General features: G+C 42.6%; 1 protein-coding gene across 1 annotated transcript in view; it reads right to left on the reverse strand.

The window, feature by feature from the left end:
• TMEM132D (transmembrane protein 132D) overlaps positions 1–26,823 on the reverse strand; it is a 208,292-nt gene that overhangs the window by 96,332 nt on the left and 85,137 nt on the right. The window lies entirely within an intron of this gene.

Raw genomic sequence — 26,823 nt, forward strand, 5'->3', positions numbered from 1 at the left:
TCCTAGACCAGTGCTGAGGTTCCAGGTGAAATTCGGAATCAGAACTGGACTGAACTCAGCGATACCACAGCACCAGGTCCATTTTCAAGCAGGAATACAACAGGAGCAGCCACACAGTCATGAAAAATTGCTGTTGACATGAAACACTGAGCTGGGAGCACAGGAGACGTCTGGCTCTGTCACTGCTCTGGTGAGTGACCCTGTGCAAGCCACTTCCCCACTCATCACTGCACATTTCTGACATCCTGAATGTGATTCAGGGCTCTCAGATCTGTCAGTGAAGGCCAAAAGGAAGAGTTCAGGGATAAATTAAGATTTTCAAAGGAACAAATCCTGATCATTGAGATCCTACAAAAACAGAACCTCATCCTTTCACATGAGAGGATCAGACTGGTTTGCAGCACACCCATCCGTGGAATACCCTGAAGAATGCTCAGGTTTTCTGTATCACACCTTCCTGATCTCCATCAGCTGCAAAGCTCATGGCAGTCCATAACAGAAGACTCAGATTTCAGAAGCTGAGTTCTTTTCTAGCTAGATTATTCCACTCCACTGCATTTAGATCTGTACTAGGCCACTGCAACATTTGCCTTCTTGACAGTCTTTAAAATAAAGATATTAAGTCCCCCATCAGTTTGTTTTGAAGCCCGTCAAATCTGGGGACTGTCTGGGTGGTAATTCTGGTCTGCACCAGGGCACTGGCATTCCACAAGGTTCAGAGGGAAAGAGAAATGAAGAAAAATAAAAGCAGTAGCTGATAATGCAGGTTTTTGTATGACCAGAGGTCCAAGTTTAAAGAAGAAAGCTCAGTGGTGCATCATATTGCAACTAGATTAGGTTAGAAGCACGAACTCAGAGCATCAGCTCCACCAGCTGCCCCTAAAACTACTACAGAGTGAATTTTAGCTGTGCTTTGCACTCCTAGACAACACAAAGGCCTCAGTGCTGTGAATGCTGCTGGTTTTATGAAAAAAAATTTAAAAATAAAAAAATTATAATTTTGATCTGACTGGAGCAATCCCAGCGAGGAGTCTGTGCCAATCTGATGTCCTTGCCCTCGTTCACAAACATCCATCACTCAGGGAGGCTGCTGGTAATGCACAGTGACAGTCACAGAGCAGCAGAAAGCTTTCAAAGCATCGCAGTTCTTCTCCACGAGGCACGAACACAGGACACTGGATTCAGTCACAGCACAGCTTTCAGTGTCTGACAATACAACCCACTCTTTGCAACTGAAATATTTATTCAGGCACAATTACCATAAAAGATTAATATTTAAATAAAGGGTAATTTGTTTTCATTATTACTCTTATTTCTTTTTAAACAACAGTTAGGATTATAAACTGAATTAGATTATTTATTCCTGAAGTGGCTCTTTAACATTCTGAATTTATTAATACCAGACTGAAATGCTCAGCCATTGATCAAACTCTTTTCCAGAGGGATGGCTTGGGAGGAAAAAACAAATGCAGCCTCTGAGCTCTGGATTTTACAACCATTACTGTCAATTATACACCCTGCTGTGGAGCAGAGGAGATCTTCATACATGGCAGCTGCAGCCTCAGCCCTGAATTCTGCAGAGGCAATTCTTATTTCAAACACTGAAAGGAGGAGAGAAAGAGGGAAAAAACCCAAGCTAGCCATAAAGCAGTCAATTGAGATTCTACCCATATGTCTGGAGACCTTGGCATAGCAGTTAGAATTATTGTTTTGAGGATGTATTTTGATAGTTGCAATAACACCCCTAACATTGCAGTCCCTCTGTCTCTTTCCTGTAGAAATCCTAAACCCTTTATGGAGATGCAGGTCCAGCAACAGGCATTCTACCCATTAGAACCTGGGAAACAGAAATGCAGAGACTGAACGGGATGGTTGTAGAGAGCCCTGCAGCAGAGCACGGGGCTGCTCCTGCACTGGGACTGCCCCCCAGCTCCTCGTATTCTCACCCAATATTCTTGGGTCATTTCCAGACACAGAACACACAGCATCACAATTTCAAACGTCTCCTCTCTTTGTCCCCTCTCCTTATACTCCAGTGTTAATTAACTATGAATTTGCAAAAAGCACACAGCACTTCAGAGAGGCAAACTCATTTCTGCAACTTGCCTGTCTGAGGTCAGGCAGGGCCCGCTGGAGACGAGCAGAGATACCCTGGCAGAAAGCTGAATAAAACTGACTTAAACCTAACGCTGTCTTTTCCCCTACCACAAACTCTTCTCTCCTTTGCAGATGTCTTTTCTATCCAAACACATTTCTAAGATTATGCAGCAAGTTTTTATCCAAGAGGAAGAATGGATAATCAGAAACCTCCTTGGAGCCCCTGACCTCTGTGGTAAATCCAGTCAGCACTTCCAGTACTCAAGGGCTCACTGTGGGTGCTGGGAAACAAGGGGAAGGACAAAAGTATCAGCAGGACTCTTCATTCTGGAGCCCTGGATCACTGAAGTACCTCAGTGATGGGTTAACATAACAATCTCTGACACAACATCTACTCAAAGTAGAATTGATACTGCTTGAAAGGCCAGGGGAAAACAACAAAAAGAGAAGTTTATACTAGAGGCTGGCTGTTGAGCTGTTCTCTCATGTCTCCTGGTCTCTTGGTTCATGTATTGTGAGGTTTCTTTCCAGTTCCACCAAAAAAAAAAAAAAAAAAATTTCAAAAAATGCCCTTCATGCCATGTGACCAGCCAGTTCTTAGGGAGCATCACTGAAGGATCATTCCTTGCAGCTCCCCTCCCAGGAGCTCCTGCCCAGCTGGCACAGACAGACAGAGCTGTGTGTGAGGTGCATCCCAGCCCACTCACGGCTGCCCCAAGGAGTCAGGACACCAACTCCCCAAAGGAAGGTGTGTTCCATCAGCACTGCTGGGCTGGGAGCTGTTTTCCAGCTGACCATATTCCAGGTTTGATCCAAACTCTGGGTTTAAGGAAAGACACCAGAGGACTTTGCTTAGGGTTGTGAAGGTTAACGAGCAATGGAGAAAGGGATGGAAATGCCTTATGATTCCTTTGTAGGATTGAAACCTTTCCCTGTGTTATCTGGCAGAAAAGTCCCTTATGTCACTGCCAGAATGCTCCCATCACCTCTTCCTTTCCTGACCTGCTCTGCATTCCTCTCTGGTTCATCTTTGACTCTCACAATTAAGTTTATTCCTGTCTATCATCACATTCATTTGCAAAAATCTGCAGAATGTCACAAGTCAAAGAAATGTGAAAACATGAACTCAAAGGAGAGGGAGAAAATCGATGCTTCTGTGTCAAAAGTCAGCTTGCCTATTTCAAAAAGCACCCTGCTGGATTTCATACTTTGAAAGAAGCCATGGCTCTTGCTCAAAGAGGTGCTCAGATCTCCTGATACCTGCGCTGCTGAAACAGCACCGACGTGGAGCACTCAGCCACAGCACTTCTGCTGCGGGGCCCAGGAACCTGTTGGGACCATGGCAGAGATTCCCAGCCTGCAGAGCTCTCAGCATTTGATACAGAAAAGCTGTTCCTCTGAAGTCCCTCTCTAAAGCAAGGCTGAGTGCTAAACATGAAAGGGTAGGAATAAACCAGCCCAGACATATATCTGTATGTATTTTCAAGGCTCTATTTCCACAGAATCCTTGCAGCCACAGCAGCTCCATGGGCTGTGTTTGCTCAGACAGCACCCACTGGGTCACCAAAGGGGTATTTTATATTTCACATACGAGTAATAGTTTGCAAATCACAGGTGTGCTGCAGCATCTGCCATGTATTTTAACTCCCAGCAAGAAGATGGTTGATCAAACATAAGGGCAATGTATAAAGCCTAAATTCAGTTTGAAGATATGCCATAACAACTGTTGGAAAAGCAGAATCAGGTACTGTGACAAACTAGGAATACACAACTGCTCAACACCATTAACTCAACACCATGGGCATTTCTAAGGAGGTTTAGCCCCAGCTGGCTAAAAAGCAGAAGAAGCAGTTTTGCTTCTAACCAAGACTCCTTTTATTTGTACTGTACCCACTTAATGAAGCACAAATTTTAATTTAGTCTGACACTTGGATATATTTTTAGATTTGATTTTTGCATCTTCTGTACACACTCAATTTCCAAGCTAGGAACGTGTTAGAGGGTGCTGAACCATGCACATTAACAATGCCTTTTCCATGCAAACTGTCACAGCACGTGTGCAAAAGTTCGTCTGAAGGAAGATGACATTAGCAGAGAAAACTGGTCTGTCTCCCTGGGGATGCAAAGATAATTTAAATAAAAGATCTGCCAGGTCTTTAAGGTTTACTGATATAGATATTTGCCAAAAGGTACATATTTGAATGGTAAGATTTTCAAATTACTTGTGTCTGTCTGCTGCACACACGTGGGGCAGCCCAATCTGTGTGCAGTACAGGCGATTTGGACAATACAAGGGTATTACGAAGTTACCTAGAAATGACTGAAGTACTCTTTGGTCATAAATATACAGCAGCAGTGGCAGCCAAGGGCTTGCCTGGAAAGTAGTATCATGTGGGAGACAGACTTTTGGAGAATTCATAGCTATTTTCCACATTTCCTTGGTTCCTTCAGAGGAAAGGGAAGATGGACACATGGGATGGAAAATATTGCTATGGTTTACAAACTTCCTTTGTCCTTTTTTCCGTGTTATTTATTTTAAGGTGAGTAATAGCCTGGCAAGTGATGGATAAATATGATGAAGTGAGAGATACAGAAGATAAAACCAAAGCTAAATTTAACAGCAAATGCTGTCATTCACTACAGGAAGATGAGAAGCAGTGCAAAGCATCTGATGAACACAGCTCACAGCATTTTTCTCATCAACACATGCTCCCAGAAGAATGCCCAAGCAACAGAGTTAACTCAGTTCTGCACTGCTGCAGATACACATAATTCATTATTCATTTTCTCAGCAGAGGTCATGCAGAACATGATACAGGCACCTGAGGGCACCAGGTGTGGTGGCAAACACAGCACAGCAGACGGCTCCTGACCCCGGAGCTTGCAGCGTGGTTACAAACTCCCGAGCAGGACTTCACACAGATGTTCAGGGAAGCACAGGGACGACACAGAGCAGGGAAACACAGCTCTGGACACACCCATGAGTTACATAAGCTGTTGGTGAGCTTGGAGAGTTTAAAATGAGGCTTTAAGGATGATAAAGGTATGACTTTGTGATATTCCCCGGAATTTATTTAAAATCTGAAGAATAATCTAAGAGACAACCAAAATAAGCAGCTCCTAAATATCTAAGTGGTCACACTGAGATGGCCTCATTAGGCAAATAAACACAGCAGTGGTTATCCCAAAGTACATAGGTGGGGGAATATCTTTTCAAACTCTCAGTTAGCTCTTACCATTATTATACCATTAATATTGTTGTGTAATTAATAATCCAGTTTGCACTGTAATATGGTAAGGATTAACTAAACGATCCCCGGTGCCTAATTTGCCTGAATGCGTGGACATAAAGTATCCTTTAATTTGTGGACTGTAAAAATCAGCTCCAGTATTCACACCTTGCCTTTCCATTTCACCCTGCTGGCCCCTGGTTGTTCCCAGCTCATTTTGTGGAGGCAGCGTGGGTGAGGCTGTGCACGGTCACCCTGAGGAGGGCTCACAGAGGCAGTAACACCACGGACCCAGAGTGTGCAGCTCCCTGGGAAATCTGCAACCTGAACAGAAGGGGCAGATCCAAGTCAATGAGCTCATCAGCAGCTCTGGAATAAATGTGCCACAGGATTATTTCATTGTGACCGTGGCACGGCCTCTCCACAGCCTCTCCATGCTCCTCTTACCCCATGGAGAGTCAGCCCCTGCACACTCCTAATTCCCAGGCACTCCAGAGGATGGTGAGTAATGAATGTATTACAGTATTACTGGTTTTTATGTTCTAGTGGTGGCAAAAGCTGAGCACTTGTGATTAAATGGAGGAAGTTAAAAGGTGCTGTCAACAGCGTCTTTCTCTTGAAAGGTTTTATTTCTTCACCATTCTTGCTCTTGTTGCTTTAAGTAGAGAAAAATGCTGTGGTAGTGATTTCTTTATTAGAAATGTCAGTAGGGTCTGCCAAACTTTAATCAGCTCACTCTGCAGTTAGACCAGACTGGCATAAACTTTCTTTATGAAATAAATGCCTATTCTACTGAGCTTACTATTAAAATACTGCAAATACCTCCAAAACGTTGAATACAGCATTATCTAGCTATCAGTTGGAATGGAAAATATGTTAATCCCCAGAGATGGAGAACCACAGCTGTCAAAGACTTCAGCCAGTGCTGGTGACCTTCACCATTCAAACTCCCTTTTTGCCCGAGTTTTAAATAATTGTGGGCAAGGTTTCTTTTCTCCCCCTTCTATGTTGGCACCTTTAAAGCTCCCGTGTCCCCTAATCCAAGCCCAGCTGTGGGTACCCTGCCAAGCTGCCACCTCTGAGCACAGCTGAGGGAGCTGTCACTTCACAACTTCGAAGTTGACTGATCCTCTTTCCTACTCTGATCCCAGGTATTAATTCCTCAGTGAGGAAGTCTGCCACAATAGCCTGCCCGAACACTTGACAGGTTTATCTCCTTTTGGTCACTCCGGAACCAGATAAGAAACAGTGAGAACTTTCTTCTCCGTGCTCTGTGTCACCAGTGCTGAGCAGCAGAGAAAGGAGAAACTGAAGAGAGCATGGGAAAAGGGAGAAAGATTTCAATTGCACTTGGTCAGGATTGCTAATGAAACCAATAATGTACCTGCCTGACTGGGCACATGGGCCTGAGCCTTCCACTCCTCCCCTCACCACCATCCCGACACTATTCAAGCATTTTTGACAATCAGATGTCAGTTCAGTTTTTAATTTGAAAGATTCAAATTTGATGCATCCAAAACCCCCTACTCACCCTAGAATATCTTTGCAACGTTTCCTGTAAGAGCCCACATTACTCCCATGCTCCAAGGCTGCCCATCCAGTGAATTCATTTTCAATAAATGCGTCAAGAAAATATCGTTGCTGAATTTCAAGCAAGTGTCCAAATCCTACATCAGTTAAACTGAAATACTTCAGCGACTCAGGAGCTAGGGAAGGGACAGAACTCATGCTCTGGGGCAGCCTTACAGAGGTAGGTTGCCAAGATGTGAACCTTGCAGGATAGTCATTATGCAAACCCACACTTCTAAAACTCACGTATGAGCTGTCTCATAACAAGGTCTCTCTCCTTGGCTAACCACACCAGTCTGGGATGCTCTGTGAAGAGCAATCACTCCTCTTTCTTTAACGTTACCACGGTTTTATCTATTGCCCAAAGATGGATTTTGGTTCCACTGACTGATCCCCCTCCTCCGGTGTGGCAGCAAGAGCAATCAAGAGCAGCCTAAGTATGTGCATGCTAATGAAGTGCAACGAAACAAATGGTGCCAGTGCTAACTGAAGCGATATGTTTTGCCAGCCAAAGATCCATAAAACATTTCAAAAGAACAACAGAAACCTCAGAAAGCTTGTGAGGCTTTCAATTTTTTCAAAACAAAACAACAGGGGCAGAGAGAAATAAGTGGAGAATTTCATATAAACTCCTTTATTTGAGGCTGGGTTCCTTGAGGTCGAGCTAAAAGAAGGAAATGCCATCCTTCAGCCTTGGTATATTCTTCCCAGCTACTCATTTCCTGCAAGACACTGAGGAGGAATCATGACGGATGACTCCTCTGCACTATCCGTTTACCCCAGTTTTACAGCAGACATCAGAAAATTTATTGGATTTTGCCTGAAAAAGAGGCAGCATGTAATAACCCTTGTCTAGGGAGGATAAATAACATCCTGAATGGAGGTAGAAAAGCACCTTATCTGTTAATTGTATGGAAAACTGTAAAATCAATAGGAATATAACAACCAGTCAAAGCAAGTTTCAAATTTCCCTTCAGGTGCGAGCAATGAACGAGTGCCCATTTCCAAGAAAGAGGTCACTGCTGTCATTTTCCACGTTGCCAGTGCACTGCTGGCTACTCCTCCCCCACACTTTCATCGTGGCTGTTTAATTTGTGTATTGACAGCTTTTCCCTGGTGTCAGCTAAAGCATCTCACAACCCACAGCGTGTGGATTCCTGCGTGCCACGCATGTGCCAGAGCACCGGGCACGGGTTCGTACTCAGTTTTTACACAGAACCACTGCTGCTTTCAGGCAGCAAGCTGCAGGGCACAGCTGGGGGAGAAGGGATAAAAAAGCAGCATCTCAGCTCTTATAAAATCTTACTCTTTGTTCACAGCAACCAACGCAGTGACAGCTCCACTGCTCCTCCTCTTCCACTGTCCCCAAAGAACCCCAAATTCGGCTGCAGCTGGATAAACATGCTACCAGCCCCCAAACTGAAGACACTGCTTGGCCGTGCTGCCTGGCATGCATTTGAGCCATTTTCCACGGCCTTTTAGTTCCTCCCATGGAGCTCTGTCAGCCCTCGGGCAAGGAGCTGCTATTGGTGGCCTCCGGGAGAGGGCTGCGCTGGGAGCGAACTCGGTGCCCAAGGGATGGGAGCATCACATTCAGGCACAACATGCTTTCCATACCCTCTCACAAAATGGTATTTTCTTGTGGCTCATTCGGTGCTGACCTCTCTAAACCGGAGAGTGAGGAGGAAAATGCGGAGAATTTACCATCAGAGCCCCTGAAGAGCTTCCAGCACGCAGAGGGACGTGCCCACTTCAGCACCCACTTCAGCAGCACACTTCCATTAAGACCTTGCAAAAGCTCCTGCAATTTTGGACAGGCAGGAAAAGAGCACAAAGCTCCCACTGAGAACGTGTACACAGGATTAATTGAGGAAATGTTGTTTCTCTGACCAAAAAATGTTCAAATGTTTTTATCTAATGCATCTAATACAGTTAATGACCTGACAAGGAATTCAGATACTGCCCCAAGAGAAGAGGAAATAGAATGGTCTAAATAAAACATGACTTTAAATGGGGTGGAAATCACAATTTTCTTTACACAAAAAAGATGTTTCCTTCACTGGGATTTATCTAAGGGAAGTGGGAAATTGTATAAATTCTAAATTAAGCACCAGAGGCGATTCACACTGTCCTTTAAATAAAATTAAACAGCCACTCAGAGCCTGGGCAAAAAAATAAATGTTACAAGTGAACGTTTTTTTGAGAGTCGAGTATTTTTTAAGAGCTTTGTGCCTGAACTACACAGACAAAAAGGGTTTAGTTGGGTTTTGGGAGGAGAGGAACAACATTTTCCTATTCTGAAATCAGAACTTTAAAAAAGAATTGAACTAGCAGAGGTTTTCAGCTGTAAGAGTACATTCCATTTGAATGTGCCCCACACGCACCAACAGTTAACATTTCAATTAAGTCAGTAAGAACTGGCTGTATGATGAAAGCCACCCCAGGAGCTGGGCACACATTTTTCCAGGTGCACGCCAGAAGCAGTTTCCATTTCCAAGTCAGGCTAAGCACAAAAATCAAAGTGACTGCACTAGCATTGATCCAAGGACTTTACATGTGCCATGCCAGAACTGAACAGCAGAGAAAACATTTAAACTATTCTGTTTCCTCAGTCATTCTGGAATGTAAAGCTGACCAAAGATAAACCCAGTTAATTTAACAATACTGCTAATTATTCTTTTTGAAATGGAAAATTTCTGCATACACAATAGTCTTCAGAATTAAATATCTTAATTCCTATTAACTGAGAAGTGGCAGGAAATAACTAATTTGACCCAGGCGCTATTATTAAATTAATTACAGGTCTAATTTCTATTAAATGGAGTTAGGGAAGAATAAACAGATTCAATATAAATATGCTAACAAATCAAAAGCTGTTAAAAAACAGGTGTAATTTTTCAGCCTCTGAGAAATAAAGAATTACTGTCCAAAGTGCTGCTTGCATAACATGGTGCCTAAATTTAAGCCATAATTTGATGTCAGTCTATTACAGGGTCAGAGAAATACAGAATGGGATCCATGACACACAAAAATTCCTGTTCCTAAATTATTCCTGCAAATGAAGAAGCTCAGGGAATCATTTGCTGGTTTGACTCCAGGGAACAAAGTACCAAGCAGGGCAAAGCAGGGCATTAGCTGAGTTTCCCACACAGAACACGACGAGAACAACTCTGCACTGGCTGCTGAGACACATTCGCAGCTACCAAAACCATCTGTATCTTTGGTGGTGCCAGCACCTATAGCATAAAATGCCCTTTCATTTCAGCATTACCACATTTCCTAAAACAAAACTCAAGAGCCATAATTTGTTAAAATTCATATTTCCTTATGTTGCAAGCCAACCTCTCATCTATTTGCCTAAATTAGGATTGCCTTCACTTAAACACTCTGTCCAGGTAACAAGCACCAACCATTTTTGTTAGGTAATGTTTTTCCTTTGTTTCAGACCTTCTCCATCTGTTTATGGACAGAGAAAGCTAATTTCAAGGCAGACAGTGGTACTGAATGTATTTTTGCATTTCATGTGTGGTTTTTCCCTTTGTTTCTTCCCCAAATGATGTATTTGTTCAGCTGTGATCTAAAGTGAGAAAGAGGGCAGTACCTTTTTCTTTTTAACTTTTCTTTTAATAATGCTCAAAAAGTACTTTAATAAAGAAATCTTGTTATGGTTGTATCACTGGAGAAACTCCATTCCAAAATAATAAGATTCAAGCTCATAATCCTTGTTCTAGAAAATTCACATTCAGCCCCAGAAAGCACAAGCCTTTATATCCAACTGCTCCTGTGTTTGCTCAGTAAATGAGGACTCTGAAGGCAGCAAGGGACACCAATAACAGGAGGAATTGGCTGCACAAACCTCTCATCTGCCTTCCTCTCTCAATTCTGCTGCTCTTTTTTTCCTCCTCCCTCTTAGTCTGCTAATCTATAGACATCCTTGGCTTTTAGCAACAGATCCATAGATATAAGAGATTAAAATAAACAAGTATTGTCCACTATCAGCCACTGAGGACTCCATAAACTTTCCTCAGCAAAAGCACCAAGAATAGCCAGATTTGCACTCTTTGTGCAAATAGCCAGAATTGCCAGTTCTGCTTTTTTTTAACTGTCTTCCCCATGGAAATCATCTTACAGAGGCAAATTGTCTGTCCATTTACCTGTCAGTCCCACTCTGAACACGATTATTTAAGATGCAGCCCATCAAACAAGCGGTTTTTCAGTCATGGAGCTCACAAAGCCGGGGTTTTGGATGTCAGCAATGCTATTTCTACAGTCACCTGGGAACAAAAAGCCACAAAATGCATCCTTTCCTGCTGTCCATTCTGCATTTAACCACGAAGGTGATTTTTTCCCCCCTGTAACACTTCCTCAGCAATGCTGTCCTGCTCTCCAAATGACTGAAGAACAGCACTGAACCAAATGTACCAGCTACCAACAAACCCAAGCCTGTTAGCTCATTTTACTGAATACTTTATGTGGAGTTTTCTTACTCTCTCCTCCCCAAAGCAAGCTTGGGAAAGCTTTTTTTTATTGGCTTGACAGCCAGACATCTTAATCACATGGAATGTCTCCATTTCTGCTGGGTCTTCTTTCATTTAGTTTTTATGATCCTCTAAAAGAATTTGAATGCTAACTTGCAAAACAAGGATTCCTTGTTGCCAAGATGGGTATTACCCTTCCTGGCTGATGCATCCTGGTAGGAATTTGACAAAGGCACAGACAATACACATCCAGATCTATTCCAGAAACCCACTAAAAAATACTCCAGGAAACCTGCTTTAAATCTCATTTGCAAAACATTTCGCAAAGCATTTGTGCAAAATGCCTTATCATTCAACTGGGCATGTTGACACCCACCAGCATTTTAACCAGAACAACTTTTGATCTCTGCTTTTCAACCTAAAATTGAAAATATTTTATACTCCCACCTCTTTCAGCATGCTCAGTCTCCATGGAGACTACAGGACCATCACTTTTTTTTTTAATTAACACCATGGCCATATGTCACTTGAGTGCAAATGCAGTGAAATTTTCATGGGCTTTCCACTCCATTCCAGGGGGATTATGGGGCAGTGACCCTTGAACAGGGAGAGCTAAGTACAGGGCCTCCTGGTAAGACTACAAAAGCAAAGTTACACACCTAAGGGAAAGATACAGTGGAACCAAACTCTTCAGTAAAGGCAGGACTATCAGACTTGCCACAGAACTTGCCCACTGTATCTCTGTATTTGTTTTATAAGCCTTCTATCCAAGATTTTCAAAAGCTTTTATAGGCACTAAGCATGCAACGCTGAATATTATCCCCCAGTCTCAGGATCCAGACATTATTACTGTCCCCACTCTTTATGTGAAAACCCAAACCAAGAATGTGTCATCCCTTGGCTGAGGTCACACCCATGGGATGGTGCTGGTGGCCCCCTGGATTCACAGTGATCCCTGCGCCCTCTCCTCCTCCTGCAGCTGCTGCCCTGCTCTGGCACTCACCTGGGATGGTCATGAGCCATTCTGGGGACCCAACACAATATTTTGGCAGTGTTGTCTTCTGGCACTTTGAAGCCTAAACCAGCTCCCCTCCAGACAAAGCAGAAGCAGGAAGGGAGGGAAGGTGCTCCCCTCTCAACAGGCACCGCTGTAATTCAGCTGAGGGCAGACATGGGTAGGAAAAGCCTCGTACCTGCTTACAAACCTGCAGCTGAGGAATGCAATTCCTGACTTACTTAGGGTCTAACTAAGGTGCAGCTTGAGGACACTGCACAACCTGCACCGTGCACAAGTCTGTTAAGTCACCTGTATTGCTATAAATACAGCAATACTTGCTTTGGTAAATGAATATAGACAATGAAAATACCTCAGCCAATACCCCTTTTTTCCGCTGGAAATAATTATATTCAGCAAACTCTGACACCAGTATACAGAAGATTTCATTTCCCTTTGGAGCAGTGCGTGACGCTGCAGTCCCTCAGTGCCCCTCCAGATTCAGCAGCTGCTGAGGCCAGCAGCCCCTTGTTCTCTTCCTGCACTCTTCTCTTCCCTGCCTCCATTTAAAAAACAGTAACAGAAAACATGAAAGAGCCTTGGCAAACAGTCTTGGCTCAGTACCTTTTGTGAAATGAACCAGGAAAAGTTTGGAATTAAAATCCCACTTTCCTATGAGGGAAAGACCCCCCAACACCAAAACATGTTCCTCCTCTCTGCCCTTCACAAGATATTAATTGGGGTTGTACTTTGAAGTGCTTGCAGAGAAGCACAGAGGAAAAGCTATCGACTATGTGATTTTGAAGAGGAACGAGGGGATGGTGCTGTGCTTTGTACACTGTATGTGAATCAGCCCAGGATCTGTACAGAAGCAGCAACAGGGCTGATCAATCTTTATTTCTACACAATCAAGCAAAGCTGCATCTTCAAGTCCCTTTCCTGACAGCTCATAAAACAATGGTATTGATCACAATGCCCAAATTTGTAGTTTTGACAATAAAAGCAATTTGTTTGGGGAGGGAAATAGCCGTATGAGGTGAATGCACGTGGTTTACTAACTTTAAAAAATAATTCTTCTGAGCAATAGTATGAAAGGTTAGACAGAACTTTTTAACCTTGAAGATTTCGACTTCCATTTTCCCTGCTAAGACACTTCCCTCTTGAGAGAGCTGCTGCTTTAGATTTGGGAGTCAAGTAAAGGTAGCAAGGTGTGCCTTCCCAGTGCTGAGTGTGCTACAAGGAGCCATGCACTGATAAATAATCCAGTTCATGGAAAGGAGAAGACACAAAGGGCAGCTGCACAGAGCAGTCAGAGGTTACCCAGTTCAGCGTGCAGCTGCAGCTCCTGGTTCAGCACAGGTAGGTCCAGCCCTTGGGACTGGCAGCATCAGACCACAGCAGTCGTGTTCTCCTCCAGGGGGGACACAGCCCCCCAAACACACCTGGACTGGCACAGAGCAGGGGAGAAAGGCACTGGAAATGCCTCTCTGCATTCCAGTGAAAGGGAACTTTTACATCTGGCTTCCAGAACACGGCTTTCAGCTTTTTCCCAGTTCCACGTGTTGATAATTACACACCAAAGCCAGGTCTGCACTACAGAGCCAAGCTTTTCTGGCAATTATTTAAGCATGGAAAAGAAGCAGCTCCATGAGGATGGAGCAAGAAAAAGGCACTTTCCTACAGAACTCTGTCTCATGCTTGATTGGCTCTTGTATCCAAGAACCTACAAGCTCTTATTTAAGATTTTTCCATAATTGCCTATTGATAAGAATTCAGCTGCCTGGAGACTCTCTATTATGTTTTTCCTCTACTCTGTGTATTTTCATGACACATTTAAGAAATAACCATCTCTGAGTCAGCTGTGCTGCTGTCAAATCCAAGGCACACATGCACAGGCAGCATGAGACTCATTTTCTCACAAAACCTGGCTAAAATCTCCTTTTTTTCTCCGAAGAAAAAAACCCAACGAAATTAATGAAAAATTGACCTACCTACAGTTACTCGCTTTACTTCCTTCATTAAAAATGACAAATGCGTTCTTGAGTTAGCACATGTGTAGTACTGCTGGCTGTATTTATGACAGAAATAAGCATAAGTTCTTTCCTTTGAAATAAAACATCCTACACCTATTATTAGTGAGAGATCTGCACAACACACTACACCACTTGAATGTATCCACTTGCCTGTTGACACCTCTCTAAAATAGGAGGAATATTATAATGTTAAAAATAGAAAGCATGAATATTGTTGATGTATAAACAAAAAAGAAAGTAATATCCACAGAACGCAGAAACAATATGTAAATTAAGACCTAATGTAGCTAGAGGGAAAAAAATCTCATATTTTAGGAGAAAAAAGCTTGAGAAATTGACTTGACATCTTTATGCACATTCTTTGAGATGTGGCTCACACGACACAGATTTCAGGTGAATTTAATCTAGAATACATTTAAATTGCAATCACCTAATAACACATACATGTACGTAACTTAATTTGAATTATTAGTCATGGAAATCATTCTTAAGGCCTGATATGCTGCTGCACTAATTTCTTTCATATCTGGACCCAGGCCTTTGGGGAGGGGCAGGCGGGGGGGAAGCAGCAAAAGCTGTGGGCACTTCTTTACAACTACATCTCATTTTATCCGTGAAAGATTCTGGAGTTTCCCAAATCCTCACGTCTCTAAGCTCAAGGTTCTGCAGAAGACTGTGGGGATTCAAGCTGCTTATGGTCAGTCAGTGCCTTCCCATCTACTTAACACCTCTGCAGTGACCCTCGCTTCACTATGACAAAGAGATACAGATCCTTGCATACCCACAATAATGTTAAATCCTTTCCAAGTACTATCCATAGAAAATCAAATGCATTAAAATCGTTGCCTTCTTTCTTTTTTTTCCCCTAGGTCTATACTACATGAAAGACTTGCCTCTGCATTTCTCTTCTCCAGTAACACCTTCCTCTAAAGTAACAGCACCTTTTAACAGAGCACATGACTCTGTTAACTTTAATGTCTTAGTTTTGTGACAATTAAGGAAGAGATATTCAGCAGAATAAATTGACACACCACACTGTTTGAAGTGTCCTTTAATCTTCTGGATGATTTTAAAAGTTCAGCTGGTTATTTCATTTAGAGATCAGACTAAAGCAACTCTCTGCTCCCCCTCTTCCTTTTCTTGTAGAATAACTGTGACAGCCTGGAGAAATATTGTGTGTCTTGGTTGCAGCCACTGCCCTGAAGGTGTAAAGCTATAGATGATTCAATTCAGCTTGTTTCATTGCTAATTTCAGAGGGCATGTAGAGCTGCTTCTTCCCCTACCTTAACAGACAAATTGACTTTCTAATTTTAGAACAGAGATTTTTGCACAGGCACAGACCAAAAATGCTCCTTTTCTGATGGATCTAAATACAGATTTATGCTCTGAAAAACCATAGCCCCTGAGGGACTTTGAGCTTGCCATGAAAAATGGTATTTAGGAATGTCGCCCCACAGCCAGATGTTTAAACAACAATGCTGACACTGCTTGTTCCTTGGGAGGTGCCAGTTTAAAACAGCCCTGGCTACCCCTCCCTGGGGCCACACTGGCGCTGGGACCTGATTTCAGAGAGGCAGCAGACAGGTCCTGCCAGCCTTTGTGGCTTCAGGGGAGGAGCAGAGCCCACAGATGGCCAGGAGCCCTGCCTGCGCTGGCCCTGGCCCTGGTGACACTGGCCTGGCCACCTGCCCCAGCATCACCAACTCCCTGCTGTGCCATGGGGAGCAGAATTCCCTAAATTCCCCTCCTCCCGGGCAGTGCCTGGCACACATCACCCAAACCTGACCCCACAAAGCTCGGACACAGCCAGACAGCCCTGCCCCATCCCAGGAACTGAGCCCAGCTGAAAGGGAACCTGAGAGAGGGAGAGGCAACCCCTGCACAGCCCCACTGCCCCAGACCCGGCACCCTGGGCAAGCAGCAAACCAGCGTTAACAGCCAGAGGGACCCTTCAGCTCTACCACCCACTGCCAGCAGCATTTACAGACCAACCTAACGAGTGCATTTATTAAAACACTAAAACAATGTTGGGGGTACAAACGAAGCGCTGTCATTTACTCCTTCCTGTGTTTGCCTTGTAAGGATCTTCATAAATATACATCCTGCTTTTCCTTGTAGACTTCATCTAAATATTTGCCTTCTCTACTTTGCCCCTGGCACAACTCTTCCTTTTCCACGTTAAAAACTTCCATTTCTTGCATTTTTTTTGTTACGGAAAATTAAATATTCAGTCTCTCAGGTGAAAGGGGGATGAGAGCATCATCTTCACCCCAGCTGGCCAGCAGATCTACAGACACAGGGCTGTGCTTGACAGTAATTCTCCTACCTAAGGGTTGTTTTCACCTGTCTGATAATTGTGCATTTCCATACAATTAAACTCTGCAGTTTGTGCTTCTGATGGAAGCACCTGGATTATCATTAGCTGTTCATTAGGACTTCTGGGTGTGTTTACAAGTCATGATTATAATTGAAGAGTAAAATCTTTATTTGTGGTTTATTCAAGAAGCAGAAGCAGCACTTCTTTTCATAAACAAGATTAATCCCTTAAACCACTGAACAAGAGATATTTTCCCGGAGAATTACATAAGAATGATGAGAGTGCCAAAACCAGAAACCTAAAGTAAAGAGCAAAAATACAGCTTTTACAAAACAACTGCTGATCCCCACCATCTCAGAGATTTGATCGTAAGGCTGCAGTTCTAAAACTGTCATTTATCCCAAAACTCTGGAGACAGCTAAATTCCTGATCATTTGCTGCTGAGAGCCACTGCAAACAAGATTTATTTTCATGTCACTTATGAGAACAAAGTCTTGATTTTTTGAACAAATAGTAATTTTTCATCAAGACATTGTAATTCTCTTTGAGACTCTTAAGGACTTAGTCAGAGGTTTATCTTACTAAAATATAGAAAACAAATGTAGAACACAAACACAACCCCCTTCTCTTCCCCAGCATTCTCGGTATTGAATGTGCATAAAATCAAACCCAATTCATTCGATCAGAACTCAAAGAGAATTTCAGCACAGACAACAGGTAGGCCCTGAATGTGTAAATGCATCTCTCACATAAAACAGAGATATTGGTGAGAGCATGGGAATGTAGCATGGGGGTTTGAAAGCTACAAAAATAATTAAGACCATTCCGAATTATTTGTCGCACCATCCTCTGTTCAGTAGTTGAGAACTTGGCAAAAAAATGAAGCTATAAAATAAAGATATAAATTTTCATGTCAGAGGTGTATCTGGCTTTTGGGAAAACCGAGTTAAATTGCAGCCATTTTGCCATGTACAGTAGAATTTAGGAGAACAGCACTGTCTGTGTACATTAAAAGATGTTTAGAATTGGAAATCAACATTCAAAAATAGAAGAACATTATGAAGTTTCTTATGCTTCCAAGCAAGGACTCAAAGACTGGCAAGGGACACAAGTTTGGATAAATTTTGGATTTTGCATCCAAAATGCAAACCAGAACTTTGTCTTCCCTATAAAAATCTACCCAAATTTTTCAGAACTGTGGATCTCAGGACAGGAGGGAGACGTTATTTTGAAACACGCGTCATATCCAGACTTGTCAGAGCTCGTCTGCCAAACTCCTCTGTGCCCATGTCCTGTGGAATGAGTGCTGTGTGTTCTTGTAAGACAGCTCCTAATGAATATGCATCAAAGATTAATTCCAACATGTCCTGATTTCTGCAACTTCTGAAAGCTTCTCCGCTCTGCATGTTGACAAGTGCATAACGTAGGGACAACACAGATAATGCACTGTACACACATAGTTATTTATTAATCCTGTGTCAATTTTCAATAGTAATCTTTGGTTCTCTTCCAGGCTTGTGTTTTCCTTGCCTTCATTACCTCACACAAAGACCTGCATGTGTCTGTAAGAAAATTAATTGCTTCAACAATTAACAGGAAAATGCACCTCAGAGGAAACACTTCATAATCGATCTGTTTCCAGGTACAATATTTGCCACTCAGGAATAGATTAATTGGATTGAAAATTAGTCAAGCTAATTATTTTCTCTCTAATATGAGATTAAATGAAGAGTCTAATAAACTGAAAATGAAGAAGCTCCACTCAGCACTTCATGAGCTCACAGTGAAAGGTCCTGTACCAGACAGTCCTAATTTCAAGGATTCTGCTCATCCTGTGACCAAGGACTTGCTGAAGGAGTGTGTGGCTCTGTGGCACAGTTACGGTGGCCCATTTATCTCCACGTGGCACCACTCTGTGCCACACAGGCTGTTCTTGGTGTAACAGCCTTCAGTAAGGGGTAAGAGCACACCTTGCCACTGCTGCTACAAACCAGCCTGTGGAGGTGCTGGTGCATTAAGGTGGAGCTGAAACAGGAGTTACAGAAGTAGCAGGAACAGCTGCCTTGGGACTGATTTCACAGTTGGTTTAGAAAAGCCATGTAAGGAATAGATGGAAGCAGCACGGTCTCACTCTCAGCAGCAGGCATTGCAGAGCTATCCTGTTCCACTGACTCCATGCTGAAGCTCACAAAACTGGGATTTAAGAAAGCTTCCAGTAAACAAAGACCTCTAGGAAAGACAGTATCTTGTCAACATTGAAGGTATTTTCAAGTATTTCAGCTAAAGCTGAGAAAAAGGCAGGCAGGCATTCCTGCAATATGCCAGGGAAAATTTATCTCAAGAATGGCTGGAGACAGTAGCCATCCGTTCGGCTAATTGCACATTTGAATATTAGCTTCAGGTAATCCCTGGAACTGAGAATAACATTAGCACATTTGCATAAGTGCAGGTGATCCCTCAACTCCCACCCTGACAGTGAATTCCAGCCACAGAGACACCACAGCCACGGGGTCTGGTTGGGGTCATCCTGGATACGGAGCCAGCAGTGGGTACATCCTGTGCCAGGGCACCACGTTCCCAAGGATTGTGACTTCACATCCTGCCCAGGCCAGGCTCACATCACAGGCACAACAGCAGACCTGGCAGATACTCAAATTTCCAGGTACACCTAATACAAAACCATATTTTTACTTCTGACACGAAGAACTCTCAGAGTTCCCGAGTAACAAAAGGGAACGCACGCTGCAGTGGCTCCTGTGCTTTTCCAGAGAATCATCCAACAAGCCGCTCTTCCCTGCCTGGCTCTATCTATCCATAGATACAGCCTGGATCCCCACTCCTACACACTCTAAAATGTACTTTTGTCTAAGCTCTTATGTAACACTTTTTCTGTGCATTGCTCTGCTCAGATCTGGTGTCACACTACCGTACACAGAGCACATGATTCATAATTTACACAATGAGGATGGATTTCAAACGGAGAGCTCCAGACTCTAACAGAGATGCAAATGCAATGTGTGTTGCACATTACATCAGCTCCAGATAACACTACAGATTTATACACTCCAGACTACACCTTGGGCTGGAAAACATTTGCCAAGCTGGAGTGTGTTGGTAGAAGTGGAGGCACTGCTTGGTGCCCTGAGACACTCCTCAGGGGGAGGAATGAATCACATTACACACTCCTTTCATGGAGCCCAAAATATCCAGGGAACACGCAAGACAGCTCTGCAAGGAATCCTACAGCCCAGATCTCTGTCCTGTTCCCAGTTTTTACACACAGACATGTCTATGTCAGAATCAGTGACACCCACAAAGACCAGGAATCCTATTATCCCAACATAAAAACCTTTTACTGGCACGGAAGCCAACAGGAACTTCAAAAAGAGATCTAAGACACACTAGCAATTCCAGAGAACTGTGCCATTGACGTATCTATACAGTAAGAGTTGTAGCCATAAAATAATGCAAATGCCCAGTGAACTTCAGCCTTGTACTTGCAGTTGGAATTTATTTAGGATTGGTTTTACGATTTACATGGATGCCAGACTGTGTTACATAATTCCATTAACCTTCTGGCCCACACTTTGTTGTGTGTTGATTTAGATGTGACAGATTTAATGATTTTTTTCATCCAAAACATGGGAATTCCCATGTCTCAACAGCAACAGGCATATTTTTAGCCTCAGCTCATATTCTAAGTCATCCACTCAACTTTCCAACTCTCTCAGTAATTAGTATCACTTCTTACAAGATTTCCTCCAAGGGAAAAAAAAATCAACAGCATCATTAGAGATATTTTCACAAGACACACTTTTGCATTTAATATAAGATTTTTAATAGACAGGAGATTACTCACTTGCTGTCTCTTTCGTAATAGAAAGCAAACTGGTTTTGTCCCACTGGAATTGTTATTTTGAGCCTCTGGGCTACTAAAGGTTTGAGAACTACAGTGCTAAGTACCACAAACACAGAGCAAGCATAACGATGATGAATCCTGAAGGTTCCTAAGAGAAATCATTCCTTCTCAAGTCTAAAATTATGTTTATTACACTGGGTAACACCAGGGTAAAAATACAGACACTAAATATGAATGAGGTTATCCAGACTATTGGAAATATCCTTTAGCTCCTTCAACACCAGACAGAAAGAAGGGCCTCTGCTGTACAGGGGAGGTGACAGAAACACCCACAGAACACCTGCACATCACCCAAGGAGAGAGGACAAAATTCCCAGCCCATCCATGAATTATCTGCCTTTTCTGCAAGTGACTTTTGTCAGCAGACTACTTTGCCTTAGGTTGTTTCCCTCAAATTATTTGATTCCCAGCTCTTCATGCCAAGAACTCTCAATGAAAGGGGATTAAGCCCCTAGCATTATTTATTGTTTGCAGATCAATTAACTGAAGAGCTGCAGTACCTTCAGAAGGCTCCCTTGACAACTCCTTTTAGCAAAGCCATGCTGAGCATTGTGCTACAGAACCTCATTTTATCCACGGTACCATGTGCATGACTCAAAAAGAACAAGCCTCATTAGCCGCACATCACAGGCAGCTTTGTGTCTTGAGAACCTCTTGAAATGCCAAAAATGAAACTCTGACTACTCCCATGCGAGCCTTAGAAAATGGTCCCTCATTATGTGAGCACAGGAAGCATCAGAATTCCTCCCAGGACTTCTCAGCTTCATCCGCAGCTCCACCTCTGAGCTGTCACAGTAACTGCTGGTGAAGCCAGCACACCTTTCCTTGAATCCCTAGCTGAGCTCATGAACAAGGGAATACTGAGTACCTGTTATATGTTCAATTTTCGTATCATTTGGGAACCCCATAGATGAAGTACCCATGGATCCCTGCTTTCCATGATGATTTTTATACATTAAATAAAAGCCAGTAAGATTTAATCCAAAAATACAAAGGGGATAACATGCTCTCAGATTAACTAGGCCAGGAAATGAAATCCATCCCTCCTTACAAGCACACTTCCTGCAGCCAGAATTCCTTCTGTTCAAAGCTGTGCCCTGAGGCCACAGCTGGCTGAGCTGGGAGAGGTTACCCTGATGCTGGCATATGGGAACATGGAACGGGTCCAACTCGCATTAAGAAACATTTTTCCAGGTCGTCTTCAGCTGTGGCATTGCACAGGATACAGAATTTCCTCCCAGCATTTCTGGATGTACAGAGGAGGACTCCAGAGCTGTGCTGGAGATGGTGGACAGCCAGGGAATGGCCACTGGCCTGAGACCAGCTGGGCCCTGAGGACACCAGTCTGCAGCCACCACTGTCTGTCATTATTCCCTGGGCTTATGTCCACCTGGAACAGACTGTCACCAAAGCAGAGCCAAGCGTAAGAATGACCAAGATAAACGAGACCTACTGCACACCCCTCTGAAATGCACACAACATCTTTATCGGTTGACTGTATTTGCTCATAAATGATGTCATTATTCCCACATGTGCAATGAGAGCTGACAGTTGGTAGCTCCAGCTCTCCCTGGGGTGTGTGGTGAGTCAGCACAACTCCGACAGCGATCCCAACTCGGCTCCAAGAATCCCAGTCCCAGGAAATCTGCAGACTTTGGGGCACCATGGAAGTGATACATTAGTATTTCAAAAGGATAATCCCTGAATGAGGGAATTTATTTCTTTTACCTGCTTCAAAAGACAGCGCTAATTGTCACCTTTCCCACTTTCAGCAGCATCTTGCTCAAAACCAAAGGAACAGGAATAGCCTTGCTCTCTAAGGAGAACCCAAAATTCAGCTGAGATTAAAGGGAATCATCTTTGCAATGACAGCTGAAATTCCCTGTGTTGTCTCTTTCATATGAGTGTCAGAGAGGAGGCCCCCTCTAAGATGCCAAAGGCCATCTCCATGCCTTTGAAGTGCTTTCTGCAATTTTTGTTTTTAAATGAATGAGCCTTAAACAAAAAGGTGGAAAAGTTGGCTAATAATGCCTTTATCTAATAATTGGTTATTATTTCATCTCTTTCGTTTTGATTTGATTCAAGATGATAACCATAAATATTTTTTCAGCCCTGAGTAGAATGATTTACAGAAACAGTCTGCATTTCTTGCTAAATAAAATAGTTTTCTTTTTAAAAAACTGGAAAAAGTGGGTCAGTGTGTAAAATAATGCACTGAGGCTTGGTTCACACAAATTTATTTTGCCTCAACATCTCAGGGGGTTCTCTCTCTGAGGGCACATTTAAGCTTTAAAATGAGAAATAGAAGTTTGTGACTAATTGCCTTCAAACAGAGAAATGTAAACATGACTTCTGAGATGTTCAGTACTTTCACATCATCACAATATATAAACTCTTGGAAGCCTGGAGCTTTCAAATAACACAGGAAGGAAACAGAAAAACCCAAACTGTACACGATATGAAACTCTGAAAGTACCCAGGGTAAGTATGTTTACAGCTGATCATTACCCACATGTCTCAGAAGTACAAATGGAGTTAAACTCTCCTATTCCAAATTAAATTAACATATTTTATCTGCCCTACCATAGATACCTTAACAAATTACATCAGCACCAACAATGCTGAGTGAACAGACAATTTTTTAGGGCTGAATAATTATTCTCAGAAAGCAATTTTGGAACCACATGAAAGTGTCCCCTTTCTCCCTTCCCTCCTGTTTCCCTCAATAATAAAACCAGGATTAAAAAATGAACAGGAGAAATCTTTTTTGCTCAGAATTCACATAAACAAAGAACGTATTAGGTTGCCACCAAAATCCCCAAACATCCAGCCCAGCCCAGCCCTTCACCCCCTGGGCCTGCCCAGCTCTGAAAACATCCCTCTTGAACATACCCCACCTGAAAGTCTGATTTCTGCAATCTCTTTCTTGCTTTTATCTCATCATGACAAGGTGAAGTTCCCGTGATTCCCACAGGATGCCATGTGACAAAATACACGGGAATTTTTTGCTACACCATGCAATTTTTTGTCTAATTGAGTAGAATTTTTTCTTTCTAAGCAATAACACATTTCTAGGTGACAATGGCACGTGAGCACATGGGAGCAAGGGAAAAAATTAATGGTGATCTAAAACATTAAACAACTTCTCTGAAGCATTTGGATGAACACCAGCAAGAGACAGAGTGTAATTATTGTGGCCATTAGGCTGTTATTTATGTTAAATTTGTTGCTCTTGTTGGCTTCAGAAGTGTTTTAGGACTATAGCACTCTTGAGAGTCCATCAAATGTACTAGCATGGGCAACAAGTAAGAGAATGAGGCAACAGCTCACTGCACTTACAACATGAAAGCGAAATGTTAAATAACTGCATTTGAAAATGAGAGAAGCAGGGCACTAAGGACAAGGGCATAAATGCAATAGAAAGAAAATACTGTGTAGGAAATTCAAAGGCAATGTTGCCATGCATTTTCCTGTCCCTTGTTATTATTTAATATCAAGTTAATTTCTTCAATTATAAAAGTGTTAAGAAAATTAAGCACTGAAATATAGTACCATGAACAAATGAGACCTGCAGGAAAAAATGAAGGATATAGCTTAGAAAATCCTGTTACTGCCTCTCACTGTGTCCACATCCTCACAGACCGATTTAGTCACTTGTAGTTCCGACTGAAAATCAGTTTCTCTGATAGCAGTATCTGCTTTCAGGCAGCACAAACCAGCAACTCCTTCAGTGCTGCAGAACTGAAAAGTATCAAAACAAGTGCTGTCCTTGTTACACTTCCAGAAAAAGGGAAAGAAAATTGCTGAGCAAAGCTTATCCGTTATATAATTGAAACAGATTTGGAGATAAGGCAGGAAATGGTCATTAAGGTTCTACTCAAAGACAGCCACGCTTTGTCTATAATCATTTTGCATTTGATTGAATCAATGGCTTCATCCCTGCCACAAGCACAGAGAACAGTAATAGAGTGGGTATAACAAACATTTATACCCAAAAATATAAACACGAATAAAATATTGTAAGAGGATCACGACACCCATTAGTGTCACATCAGAACATCTTGCCTAATGTCTCCACAGCAGCTATGGATAGAGGGAAGTGCTATCAATCGTGTTCTGCAGATGAGGAACATCCAATAAATCTCCATCTTCAGCCACCCCAGCAATTTCCCAGGCCCATCCCACCTGGCACGCTTCCAGTGCAACAGCACCCACAGGGGAAGAAGAGGCAGGAATCCTGGTCTTCCTCTTCTCAGTCATCACTAGCACAGCAGAGAGGCCCCATTTCAGGTACAGTGAAAAACAGCACTAACCCAAGAAAACACGGAAATGCTGCACTCCTTAATCTCCCCTTCCTATTCCATTCACCTCGTCACCCGAGGAATTAAGGAAAATAAAATCAGCCAACTTCCAAAAGACGTAAGTAAAGGATGGCACAGATTAGGATGCATCCCCCAATTCAGTCGGTGTTTGAAGGGTTCCCAAGTCACACTTCTGATCAGTGTTTAATTCCCACCACACTATTTTCTCTTTGCTTCTTTGGTCATCTACTTGCCAAGAAAGGGGTGGAAGATCGATGCTTCACAGGGAGGAACAGCAGTGCTGTGCAGATGCTACAAGCAGTAAACCCAACTAATAATCTCCTGGGTCAGGATTTAGAGTGTTACGGAATTATTATTGCCTGAGAATGAAATCAGAAGAATTGGGGAGAACTTTCTAATTGCTTCACCATTAATCTGGGACACTGTCGCAAGCCCATAATAAGCAAGGCACGAGAACTTCAAATCATATTTGACAGATGGGCTTAATTAGTTATTCTCAGACAGAATCATAATATTTGCTGTTAATATTCATCTGAAAACACCCTGCTGGCTGTGATAATATTTATATGTTAATCCTTTTACGATAAGCTCCCGGTGCCAGAACCTCTCCAAACAAAATGACGGATATATTTCAAACCCCGATAAGGAAATGCTCTGGCATTCTGCTCCGGTTTGTCACTTGCACAAGTGCCTCCTAAATCCGTGAAATTACACTTGTCACACTGAGTTAGCTTTATTAACACTATTTTCTGATCCATGTAAAACTATCAGGAACACAAAGGTACTGAATGTGCAGTTAATTAACACTGCCACCTTTGCATCCATGTGATCAGACCTCTGGTTTTAGAAGAAATTAAAGAATATGCAAACACAGAGTTTGTATAATTTCTAAATAACTATGGAGGCAAAAAATTTGGTAAGGGACATCAATATTTACCTGTTACCCAGTGTGCCTATTTGGTGACATCAAGCACGTCTAGATAAGGATAAAATTATTTCCCAAAAACTGCAGAGCACACTACACTCTCTTTGCCCATATAATGCTTCATCTTGCTTCTTAAAATGCACAGCTAAACAGATGGGACTAAATTTAATGAGGAAAACAATATACTGGGTAATGCATTGCAAATATTTTGCTCGTGTTTACAAAGAGTGAGGAAGAAGCTCTCAAAAGTGAGAGAACTACAAAATCTCAGCTGGGAACTTGATGGAACAAATCAAACCAGAAGTTACAGGACAGTTACACACACACCTTGTCCTCACTGGGTTTCCTTTCCAGGACAATCTGTGTATGAGCTCATATTTCTTTTAATAAACATCATGCAGCGTTTATACTCAGCATGTGCAAGTACACAGAATCCACAACCACTGCATGAACCACGACACAATAATTTATTTTTTTGTGTACCAGGGGTCATTTTAAAGGCTTGCTACTGAATGATGAATAGTGAAGGGGAGTTAAGTTGCCAAGATTCAATTCCCCCACGAGGCTGCTTTGTATTTTCCTTCTGAGGAAGAGAAATCAGGCAAATGCACTCCATGGGCCCAGCAAGATAAAGTGTGATGGAAAACTCATCGCTGAAATAATCTTTGATTTTGATCCAATGCCCATGTCAGTCAATGAAAATATTCATACTTTCTTCCAGTAGCTTTGGACGGGGATTTTAAGGAATCTGACAGACAGTGCTCGGCAGAAGGAAGCTCCCACCTTGGCACACACACACGTTTCTTCTTTGACCAACAACATTCACTCAGGTATACAACAATATATGCTTTAATCAAGAAAATTCAGGATACTACAGCAAAGGGATTGTGCAGAATCTGAGTTACAAGATGGAGAAAGTGATTCCTGCCATGATTACC

The sequence above is a fragment of the Corvus hawaiiensis genome, chromosome 18, assembly GCF_020740725.1.
Source record: "Corvus hawaiiensis isolate bCorHaw1 chromosome 18, bCorHaw1.pri.cur, whole genome shotgun sequence".
Taxonomy (NCBI): Eukaryota; Metazoa; Chordata; class Aves; order Passeriformes; family Corvidae; genus Corvus; species Corvus hawaiiensis.